Raw genomic sequence first — 12,895 nt, 5'->3', positions numbered from 1 at the left:
CATTCTTGCAATATGTATCCCTGCTTCCTCCGTTTCTCCCCTTACCAGCATACCAGCATACCCAGTGTTAGCATGGGTATTGAGAAGATAAAAATAAAACTGATAAAAGTGTGTGTGTGTGTGTGTGTGTGTGTGTGTGTGTGTACTAGGTACCATGGAGGAATTCATGACCTCACCTCTGGTTTATAACAAAAGTGAAAGGAGTACATTGTTTCTTAGAAATTTGATTGCATACAAGGGAAATAGGATGGATGATTAAGATAATTAGAAAATGCCTTGTAATGCAAAAATATATATACATAATTTCACCATTATTAGGCATGCTGTCCTAAGACAAAATGCTAATTACTGACTCTAATTGGAAGTATAATGATTAAAATGGTCAATGTTTCCAAATAATAACTGTAGAGTAGTTAGGTGGGAAGAAAACAAAACTGTTTTTCAGTGGTATATTTAGAAACCTTATCAATCTTTGGCATTCATAGCTAAAAATGGACTTAATCTGTTTTGTTAAATACTTGTAAGCCAAATAATTAATGTACGAAGAGAATTAGTGAAAATGTGGCAAGGTAATCACAAACCAGGTTTAAATAACTGATTTTACTAATGATGAGTTTCTCACTGAATAATCTGTATGCATTGGAAATTTTCTCTAATACTATTTAATGTATTTCACAATACCTTTTAAAATTATAAATATAGTATGCTCATTGGAAAAAAATTTGGAAATACAGATAAGCAAAGAAAGGAAGACAAGAAATTTTAACATCTCTTGTGTATTATTAGTCTTCTTGAGCTGCCATAGCAAACTACCACAGACTGGGTGGCTTAAACAACAGAAATTTATTTTTGTGGGACTTCTGGAAACCAGAAGTCCCATATCGAGGTGTTGGCCAACATGGTTCCTGGTCAGACCTCTCTTCCTGGTTTAGATGGCTGCCTTCTTCTCACAATGTCCTCACATGATGGAGAGATAACAGACTTTCTGTTGTCTCTTCTTATAAGGGCACTAATCCCATAATGACCTCATCTGACTCCAATTACTTCCCAAACACCCCATCTCCAAATACCATCACATTGGCAGGTAGGGCTTCAACATATATATTTTGGGAGAACACAAACATTTAGCCCATAACATCACAACTCAAAATATAAACATTGTTGAATTTTAATTCTGTTTTTTTGCATAAGAACAAAAACAAATATTAGAAATAAATGAAAATACACTGATTTGTAATGCACTCTCTACTTTTCATTTAGTATATTCTGAGAATAACTTCCCTTTTAATTATGTAATTACACAATTAAGTATGTAAAAATACTTTAAGTGTCTGTAAATATTATTCTGTAGCATTAGAGTTAATAATAGCGTAGAATTCTACTGTAAGTATATACTCTAAAAATTAGTTTCCCAATAGGCCTACTAATGGACATTTATTTTTTTATAATTTTTAAATATTTTAAATAGTGCTATAAAGATATTCTTGTAATCATTTCTTTGCTACATGCCTATAATTATGAGTAGTGGAATTTCTGGGGCAAAGGCTGTGCATATTTTAATGCTTTTGATACCATTGCCAAATTTCCCTTGAGAAAGTTTGTTCCAAGTGTATATTCTCAACTAGTAGTATAATAAAGCCTATTCTTGATGTCTTCATCATTAACCTACATTAATGCAGGACATCATCAATTTTAAATTTTTACCAAAGATATGCCACTGTTGTTTTAATTGTTGTTATTATTCTATAGAAGTTTTCAATCAACCTTACTCTTAGAGGTTCCGTCTATCCTTAGAAAGGTCTTCCCCACTTCAAAATTAAATAATCATTCATATTGCACTTTTAAAACCTTTTTGTGTGCATAACATTTTAAATACATCTTGAGTTTATTTTAGAGTTAAATATACATTTTTCAAGTGATTAGCAAGTTGTCCCAATATTTTTTGAAATTGAGCACATTTATGCCTAAAATTTTGTTATTTTCTGCACAAAGAAAAAATTCTAATTACTAAAATATAAAACTAAGCCTAATTTTAAAGGGTCCTTATCTAGAAGTTAGTTCTCGTGGGAAAGACTGTGAGGATCCTATAAAGGTCATATGGATTGACTTTGGCCAGCTGTTGATGTTATTTTTAAAACATTCTGTGAACATGACCTATGATAACTCCTTGAATAACAATCCTGAAAATTAAATCTCTACATACACAATCTGCTTCCAACATGGGAGGTTGTACATAATTTTCTCTATAAGCATGCCTCATTCTAATCTTGAGGTCAACAACGCTTACGACAACACACATAATTAATTTTGATGTGTCAAATTAATCCTTGCTGTTTCTTGACATTTCCAACGAGGATATTGATTACTATCATGATATTTTAAACACAAATATCCAATAAAACCTGAAAGTACATTTGCCAATTCACTTAGAACTTCAAACTACCACTAGATGGAGTCATTAAGTCTTTACCAAATTGGATCTAATATAATGTAATGATCTTAAGGCAACAGATCTGCAATGTTTTAGTCAGCACTCCTATGCAGGTAATTTTTTTTTTTCCTATACAGGTAATTAATTCATCTTTAGACAACCATGACTTTAGCTGAATTGTAATGAATGTCAAACTTATTTAGTAAAACTTAGTGGAATAAGCATTACAACTTGGCCTTAAAAGTTTCTTCTCAAGATGAGCATGCAAAAATTAATAATATTACTATATATACACTCATAATAACCATTTGGAAAACATAATATAAGCTATTATACCATTCACAATAAATACAAAAGATATAAAGTACTCAGGAATAACTCTAACAAAAGATATACAAAACCTTTTTATAGAAAATTGTCAAACATTATTAAACAGAATTAAAAAGTCCTGAAAAAAAATGAAGAGATATACAATGTTCATGGATGGAAAGACTAAATAATATACCAATGTTAGTTTCTCCAAATTAGTCTACATATTAAATATAATTCCAACCAAAATATCAATCCAATTGCTTGTGTAAGTTAATAAGTGGGTATTAAACCCATATATAATAATCCATATATAACTCATATATATAACACATGATTTAAAATAGAATTTTATGAAGAAGAAGAACAGTGTGGAGGTAGGGGATACATACCTTATATGACCAATGAAATGAAGTAGAAATCCAAGAAAAAAATCCATGGTGGCATCCCCAAAATCAAAGACAGAGTTGGTTATTCATGTGAGAAAACACTAAATATAAATAAAATTAAGTATTTATCTCACGTGAGCCAAAAATAAATTTCAGGACAACTAAGGACCTACATATTTTCAACCATACCTTTAAAACTGTAAGAAGAAAATGTAGTGTGTGTGTGTGTGTGTGTTATCTCAGGATAGGGAAGAATTTCTCAAATAAGGCACCAAAGCACACAACAAAAATTGATAAATTTTCCCACTTTAACGTTTGTGTTTCAAAATATCACAAGGAGAAAAGACAATACTTGGACCAAGTTATTTGCAATACGTATGCAAATATATATGTACTTCTTACAGGTAAATTTTTTAAAATAAATAATCTAATATAAAAATGGACAGTCCCTTTACGGTACAGGAAACTTAAATGGTCTACAGTACAGGAAACCTAAATGGCCAATAAAGATAGGAAAAGATGTTTTAAGTTCACTATTATTAAAGGAATACAACTTAAAACTACAGAAAGTCACCTGTCACACTAATGAAAATTTAAAACTCTGCTAACTCTAAATTTTGTGATAATGGGTAGAAACTGGAACTCCTGTACACTACTGGTAGAATGTAACTTGTCATCATTCTCTAGGGCAGCTTCTCAATATTAAGTAAGATTCAACATGCTCATACTCTACAACACAGCAATTCCACTTCTAGGTATATTATAGAGGCAACATCTTTCGTAACAACAAAGATTTGGAAACAACCTAAATATTCTAAAATAGTTTAGTGGGTAAGTTTGGTTTTTATAGTGTTGCATTATTTTACAATTGATATAAAATTTAAAAAGCATTACAAGTTGTTTATGGATATTTGTTTATCAAATTATAAAGAAATTTTTGGAAGTAAGTGTCAAGTTCATGATCATGTTATTTCATGGAAAGAAAGACACAGGAAACTTCAACTGCTTGACTTCTTTTATAAAACAATAAATCTAAAACAAAAATGTTGGTAAACTTAAGTAGAAAGTATATGAGTATTCACTGTATATTTAAAATATGTCATAACTTGAAAAAAACTTTTTTACTCCAAGGGTGCCTGGGTGGCTCATTTGGTTAAGCATGTGACTCCCGTTCAGGTCATGATCTCACGGTTCATGAGTTCGAGCCCCGCGTTGGTCTCTGTGCTGACAGCTCAGAGGCTGGAACCTGCTTTGGGTTCTGTCTCCCTCTCTCTCTGCCCCTCCGCCACTGGCACATGCTCTCTCTCTCTCTCAAAAATAAATAAATATTTTTTAAAAATTTAAAAAAACCTTTTTACTCCAACATTCAAATTTTGCTTTTAAAGAAATAAAAGCATTCTGACATGTCAGTTCATCTATTCCTTCCGGCCTTACAGTTTTATAGTCATTTTTGCAATATTATCTTATTTTTGTGTTTAGGGAGTAATATCAATAAAAAATAGCAAAGTGGGTTCTGTTTATTGTTTGATCTTAAAATTTTTGTTTTATTAAATAATCTCTATGCCCAACACACAGCTCAAATTCATGACCCAAGATCAAGAGTCACGTGCCCTACTGCCTGGAACCAACCAGGTGCCCTTTTTTTGTCTTTTAAAGTGATTACTTCTAGTGCTTTCTCACAAAAATTAGAATTTTTATTTTAGTTTTTCTTTTTGAGAAGTAGTGGTATTTCTATTTTTAGAGTCATGTAGACTATTAAAATCATTTTACCAGAACCCTATAATATCATTGGTAGAGTTTTAAAAAATGTATTTTCCGTTCTTTGTTTGGCTATCAGAGCCCTCATCTTGCAGCTTCCCTAAGCCAGCCAAGAAAAAGAAATTATATTCATACCCTTTGTGCAAGAAAGATACAGTTCTGCTGACCAGATTCCTCTATCTCACGCTTCTTTCTCTTTCATATCCACTACATGCCATTTTATGTAATAAATTTCAGCCTCCAACTTACAAATAATCATATTAAATTATACACTGAGTAAACAGGAAGAAAATCATAGCCATAGCTCTCCAGGAACCTGGATCGAATGGCAAGAGCTACTTCTCCCGTGCTGTTATAAGTCTCCACCAAACAAAATTAATTTGCAAGACACTTTTCTACTTTCAGTTTCCCATAAATTGTACCCCAGTTAAGTTACCTGAAGTAATGGGAGGGAAATTTTAGTGATTCATTTATATTTTATGAGAAACTAGACTGACATTTTTATCCCTCCCTACATATCTTCACCCTAAATCAACTGTCCGCTATGTCATTGTTCTTTAACATCATAGAATTCACATGCTTTTTTAAAATCTGATCTGGGGAAAATTTCAAAATATAAATGCCAACTTTGTTCCTCATCTCGAAAGTTTGCAAGAAAAGGAGGAAATATGAAAATCACTAAGGGAGAAAGTGCTTGTGTGGAAGAAGTAACATTTTCCTTTCCTTTAAAAACATTGCTTTTAGGGAATATTCACCTGCTGGAGTATTACATGGATGTCAATCGTTCAACTGTGGCTGAGGTTTACAAGAATAGGAGATGGATGTCACAACTTCTGGTTTATATGGTATGCTAAGTAAGGGTCAACTCTGGGTCAAATTTGCCAGTTGGATATATTCTAAGAGTTGCCCATGGAATTGATTATTTATAATCTTTTTCTGATTAGTGTAGAAAATTTGGAAAACATAGTTAGGTTATGATGTTTTCACTTAGCCTTGCATTGTAAACACAACATCTTAAATAAGAATAAGTCTTTAAAAGTTTTAAAGTTTTCAGATTTGAAACTAGACCCAAATGGAAATAAACTTTTAATAAAATGAGTAAGTATGCCCCAGTCATGTTTTACTGGAATAGTTGGATGTACTTGAAAATACTTCTCAAAAATAACATTCTATTATGTTTGGAAGTATTAAATAGTCTCAGTGCAGTTCAGCAATCATTTATTGGGAATTCACTGAGAGCCAAATTGTTCTTGCTCTTCCTGTCCCCTCTAGTTCTTTTTGTCACAGAACTGAGAAAAATAATTAGCCCCCTATAGAGTCATAAACAAAGATCAGTTAGGGAGCAATATATTAAATTCCATTTGGTGCTCTTTCCCAAGTTCCATTAGAATCATTATTTGTCTTGCACACTAATCCAGTGATTGGTTGTGAGGTGCGTTTCAGTGTTTGCGCAAATGCTTATTTGTTTCATTTCCAATTCCTGGAACAGTACAGGCAGTCCTCGTTTATGTACACAGTGCATTTCTGCAAACCACAACATATAGGGATCTTTTGTAACACAGATCATTTCCCCCTTAAGACTAGTGTCATAAGAGTCATAGTCCTAAATAAGGGACACAAAAACAAATAAACTGTAGCTATTTTCAGCTAACTAACCGTAAAAGCAAAGATTCAACAATGAGATACATCCATAATAATTTGAACAGAGAAAACCATAATTCATATCTTATAAAATGAACATGGGGCTTCCATATACTTTGATTATACAGTAGACAATGTACCTATAGCACATTAAAAAATGAAATTCAGCTATCATAGACTGATCACAAATGAATTTAATAAATTCAAATAGCATTAATTTTCTCTTCCTTTCTAGAAATTCAAAAGGGAGGAAAACTTGTTTTGACTGGCCTAAATCTTAAAAAAATTAAAAATAAACAAGGAATCTACAAATGTGTCTCCACTTTTTTTTTCTTTATAAATATCTATATACAGTTATTGAAAATCCCTCCACAGAGTAGAAGGGAGAATTTAGTGAGTGATTTTAAAGATGATTATAAGAAAAAAGATGATAATGGCAATGGTAGGGACCTCCTTTCCCTTTAACGTCTCCCAGTGCCTCAGCATTTTCAAAGCTACCTTTGTGGCCGTTCTGAGGTCACCACATTGCTGCAGGTGTCTCATACCATCTCCTTCCTGATCCACTGGCACTGCCAATGCAGATTTCAGACTAGGATAAAGACAGGACATGGTAGATTAAAAATGTCTTCAAATTCTTTGCTACTCTTTCCATAGACTCTTCTCCCTTGCCTTGAATCTCAGCGGTCTTAGTGACTTACTAGATCAATGTGGCAAAGGTAGCATTCTGACACTCATGAGGCTAGGTCATAAGAAGTCTTGCAGCTTTTTTCTAGGCCCCTTAGAGGACTCTTTTTTGTTAGTCAGCTTCTGTGCTGTGAAGAAGCCCAAGAAACCCTGTGAAGAGGTCCACATGGAGAGGAACAGAGGCCCCTAACCAACAGCTAAGCTCCCAGTCTCCAAAGTGTGCTATATTGCAAGAATGAACTGTCTTCCACCATACCACCTGATACCATGTGGAGCAGAGAAGAGCAGGCCCTGCTGAGTCTTACCCAAATTGCACATTTATGAGCAATTAACAGAATAGAAGTAAATGATTGTTGTGGGTTGAAGCCACAATACAATTGTAGGGCGGTTTGTTATGCAGCAATAGATAACTGGAAGGGGGCGAAAGAGAAGAAAACTTTAATGTTTCATGCCTGGATGAACAAAAGGATAATACTGTTTTCAGGAGAGAAGTCAATGGAAAACAGTGAAGGTAGAACATTTGATTGGAATAGTATGGAAAACTTGGGTGTATGAAGGGTATTGCTGGGGATCAGTGAGAATTATAGTTAGGATTTAGTATTGTTTACTTTATTATCCATAGTAGCATATCAGCCTCTATAACATCCAATTAAATCTAATGTGAATTGCAAGTTTATTTGAAAGTATACATGACAGGAAGGGGAAGCTTTTCAGAAAATAATACTGGACCATTAAGTAATTTGACTGGAGAGTGTATAATTACCTTTTATAAGATATGAATTATGCAAATAATGAATCAGATCAATATTGGTCTTGAATTCTTCCGAGGAAGCAAATTAGCATAAAATTCATGAAATGGCAACATTCAAACTTCTTTAACTTTCTCTTTGTCTCTGACAGGTTTAAGGGGGCTTTCAGATTTTGTACACCTAATTAATGTCCTGCAGATCATATATTGATATATTATCTATAAATAAGTAATATATCTAAAAAGTTTTTGCTGAAATTATCCCTGTAGGTGGTTGCATTTAAATGCTCTACTTGGTCATGCACTGTAACTGTATGAAAATTGTAAGCTTCTTTTTTATCTAAAAGTAGGTAATCATTAAGTAATTTATCACTTTAATCAATAACTTTAGAGATAAACCATTGCTAGAATAATACAAAACTAAACAGTTGGGTAGAACTACAACTTTCACCCTTGCTTATAGCTCATAAGGTCAAATAATTTCCAAGAAATAACCTTCATCAACCCATTCAGTGTGGGAGATTCGCATTCTGCACTCTATCTACTTTGTTAGAGAGGATTATGGCAACGATTTAAAAAAAAAGACTTCAGTAAATAGACTATAAAGTTGAAATTGGAGTTATTTCTATTTAATCTTTTCACGTGTCAAGAAGTTCTAAGGACATAACTCACAGCATCATTCTAGTGAACTAAGAGTCAATGTATTTTTACAGCACTTAACTTTATGTGGAATGGCTTTCACCTTTTCCAGAATAGGTCAAAATAAGAAAAAATATTGGAATCCCTTTCATCTCCTATCTCATCAACTGTAAATATTTTTTATATGCACATTGCCTGGAACATCTTAGGAAAGAAAGGAGAAATACGGGGAAGGAGGCAGAGAGGGCTCCCTTAGAAACTTGCTTTTGTATTACCTTAAGGTTTAACCTGAGACGTTTGTGCTAAGTCTTTGTGATTTACAAAATGCAAATAGACACTTGTACCTGTAGGATAATATGTCATAGATTGGGAAGCTATAATTTCAACAGGGGAAATCTGGTTTGAAATACTAAGCATGTCTCTTCCCTCATTACCATTAATGCTGTGTGGGTCTGTCGCTTAGATGGCATGACTTTTATTAGGGCTATGTCCTCATAACCATGCCAAAAATTGATGCTGCAGATATGACAGAAAAAGTAATACCATTTACCATTTTGCTAGGTGACTAACATAGCACTGAGCAGAGCTGGGTTTTCACTTATAAAGCTTTAAAGGGCTTGGGTTATACATAAACTGAGTCTATTCTCTGTACTATATAATATCAGATCAGTTGATACCAGGAGTAGTCATAACAAGGATCATGATAACTACCAGTTAGTGAGTGGCCATAAGTACCAGGGTCCCAGGCACTTTGTTGAGCTCCTATTTTGAAGATAGGGAAGTAGAGGTTAAATAACTTTGTAAAGAATGGATCTAGGATTTCAACTCTAGACCTTTAGTCTCCAAAATTCCTTCTCTTTCCACAACCCCTACTTTATATTCAAAAACACTATCTTCACTGAAAAATTGTCAAGTAACCATTACCATGAAGAGTATTTGGTATAGAGTACTTGTGAGCTCCCAAATTTATTTAGAGAGAACTACCATTAAAGTTTTCCTATGAAAGTCCAATCATGAGAACTCATTTCTTCTTTCTTTATCAAAGTCAATTGGATTTTTTTTTATAATTTATGTAATTTATGTCCTAAATTTGAGGACTCAAAGAGCAAATGTTGGATCTCAGAATTTCAGGACAGGATTGGTTCATTTCTTCCACGCTTACTATGTGTCAAGCACAGGATTTGTCACAGAGCTTATAATAATAATGACATACAGGTAGCCTTGACCTTAATGGGCCCACAGTGATGCCTCTCCTTTAAAGTCCAATGAAACAAAATGCAATAATGTTATTGGGGTAGGGAGAATTTATCAAAGGGAGCAAATGACACTAATCATTTGGAGGCTCTGAAAATTTGGGGGGGGTCTGAAAATTTTTTGGAGATCTTAAAATTTTTGAACTACAAAATTCAGCGCCAGATTATTTTAGGGCAGGTAAAAATATTGATCTCTCTCAGGACCGACACTTAGGCCACCCCTTTCAAAATAATCATTCTATCAAAATACCATTCTGTTATGAATTTCCAGACAGAAACTGAAGCTCACTGATGCACTTTCAGTTCCATCAAAGAAATAGAAAAGAGAAAAATTTAAGAGAAGCTTTGGACATGGTTGGGTACTCTTAGATATGGTTACTACTTACTACATCTTAATTCTGTTTGCAAATATTCTTGATAGTGGATAACAAGGAGAAATTAGGATGTGGTACAGTAAAGCATGTTTCCGCCAGGAGAAGCAGTTCAATCTGTGACCAGTGACGTAGATTTTCTTATCTAGTACTTTTTTTGGAAAAACTTTCCTCTGCTACACTTCCATATAACTGTCAAGACATCGTCCTATTTATTCCTCCTGCTCTGTGCTTCTAATTCACGTGTCTCCTTCAAGTTAGGGAAATAGGCTACCCCTAGAGCAAAAATATTACTGACAATGCCAAAGCGAAGACAGTTGTAATGGGAAATACCTTGACACTATTGCAGGTACCGCCAGTGCAGCTGTTTCTGGCTATCAGTTAGGAACTGGCAGATGTTAAATTGACATATGTTAGGAAATAGCTTCTGGAGACTCATGTTTCAAAACATATAAAAGAAAAACAGATGATACCACTTTTTTTTCCTTTGGCTTAAACGGGATAACTAGAAAACCACACCAGATGTGTTAAGATGTTTGTCTTTAAAAACATTTTGTTTCCTGAGAAAGAATGAGCTAAAGCAGGAGTGTGAGATGTGCTTCTCAGAGTATATGTTAGTCTTCTTTCATAGACTTTAAGTTTCTATTTTGATTAAAATATTTGACCGAAATTGATGGAGCAAAAAGCCAAAACAATGAATTCAATATTTCTATGGTTGCTCTAGATTTTAGAAACTGATGAATTAACTCAGTTCCCCATAAAAATTGGTTAGTGGGAGATCAAAATAGAATCCTAAGAGAAAACACATCATGGAGAGGCCCAAAATATGTAAAACAATTGAATATGATAACTGAATAAGAATTTAAATGTTAATTTCATTTGCTTTATTTTTGTCTTAAATAATTCACTGTCACATTGGTAAGGTATTAACACAAGAAAACATACTTAGGTAATTGGCATTTTCTCTGTAGAGATTACAGTTTGACAAGGACATTTGTTGTTTTTGCCTGTTTTGTCATTCTCCTCCTTCAGGTGACAGCACTTTTAACGTATATTTGAGGAACCATCCTTTTCTACACTCCATGGAGCTATTTTCCACAACTGACCTGCCAAGTCTCGGGGGGTGAGTATGTGATCTGAGATTGGCCAGGGAGTGAATTCTAACCTCATGGCTACAATGATTGATTCAGCACTGAACACATGACCTAACTTAGGCAGAAAGACGCATTCTTGGGGCTTTTGGTACGGTCATGAGAAAAACAAGGCCTCTCTGCCTGTTGAAATTCAACTTGTTGGATTTAATCATTGAGCTACTGGAAGGTATTTTGCCACCATGAAAGAAGTATATATTCAAAAATTAAGACAACACAGTGAAAATCAAGGGAATAGAGATCAAGGGGAAAGAGAGATAAAGAGAAATTGAACAATGATCTTATCTTTAGCTTGTGGATCCAATCTATTCTTGAACTTTTAATTAGTTGAGCCAATTCTCCTCATTGCTTAAGCCCAGTTTGGACCAAGTTTCATTCAGTTGCCATCAAGAGAGCATGACAACAACATGTGAAGTCATATTAGGCTGAGGGGATAAAGGAAGGTTCCATGGAGGAAATACCACTGGGCAGGATCTTGAAGGAAACTAGAATGGAGTAAGCAGAGATGGAGAGAAGGGCATTGCTGATGGTGCAGCTGCATGACCCAAGGCATTGGGGTCAATCTGAGAAGGGAAGGTGCCCTAGGGTCACTGAAGCTCAGGATACATGAATGACCCCAGGTTGCATCTTGGTCCCAGTCATCCCATCTAGACTCCAAACAGCCCTGTCAACTGCACAGTACTCCATGGTATGGAATTTACTCTTCTAAAAAGAATGAAGGTGCTTTCATGTGAGGAGACACACAGTCTAGAGAATCTGCGTACACTGGCAATAGAGACATAAGCAGAGGGACCAGCCTATAAAGGTGGGAACCCACATCCACAGTCTGAAACTCCTGGCCCCACCATGATGGAAAACGTGCCTATTATATATTGGTTGCTCAAGGCGAACTATCGAAATCTAGACCCGCTGAGAAAGGTCACCACTGAGGATAACGGCTTTCTAACATTTTTGAGCACAGTAAGAGAGATATGTTAGGACACATATGCTTATAAAAAAATCAAACAAAAGATCACACAAGAGGACTTACCTTTACTACTGGTTACGTACTCTGAAATTTTCTGTTATGTGTGATTTTCTCTCTTTCTTGAATGCCGGTTGGATTCACTAACTTGATTGCGTGGCCCACTTTCAAAATAGCAATTTGAAAAACACGGACCTAAAATAGCTGTCAGGAAGCACCAGCAGATGTCACTGTAGGTGACCACACTAGTGTGACAGCTGCAGCAGGTGACCATAGCAACAGCTGCTCCCTGCCGGGAACCACTGCATCTGCTGCAGTGTGTTTGTTTTTATTTAATTTTTGTATAGATCATATAGTCGTAAGGTCTCACATTTCAAAAATATAGAGGGCACACAGTGAAAACTCTGCTTCCCATTCCTGCCTCTCAGCTACCCTGCTCAGGGGCAAATCAATGTCACTAGTTTCTTCTGTTGTCTTCTAAAGATATCTCCTGCATATTCTAGTATAGACACACACATTCTTTTTTTCCTTCTTTTACACAAAGAAGCATAACACCG

General features: G+C 34.7%; 1 protein-coding gene across 2 annotated transcripts in view; it reads left to right on the top strand.

The window, feature by feature from the left end:
- PJA2 (praja ring finger ubiquitin ligase 2) overlaps positions 1-12,895 on the top strand; it is a 311,879-nt gene that overhangs the window by 196,431 nt on the left and 102,553 nt on the right. For both annotated transcript variants that reach the window (XM_047862964.1, XM_047862975.1), the window contains exons 8-9: positions 5,632-5,732; positions 11,256-11,346. The gene's annotated coding sequence lies outside the window, so the exon portion shown is untranslated. The remainder of the gene's footprint in view (positions 1-5,631; positions 5,733-11,255; positions 11,347-12,895) is intronic.

Source organism: Prionailurus viverrinus, chromosome A1, assembly GCF_022837055.1.
Source record: "Prionailurus viverrinus isolate Anna chromosome A1, UM_Priviv_1.0, whole genome shotgun sequence".
Classification (NCBI taxonomy): Eukaryota; Metazoa; Chordata; class Mammalia; order Carnivora; family Felidae; genus Prionailurus; species Prionailurus viverrinus.
This window is presented reverse-complemented; position numbering and strand designations above follow the sequence as displayed.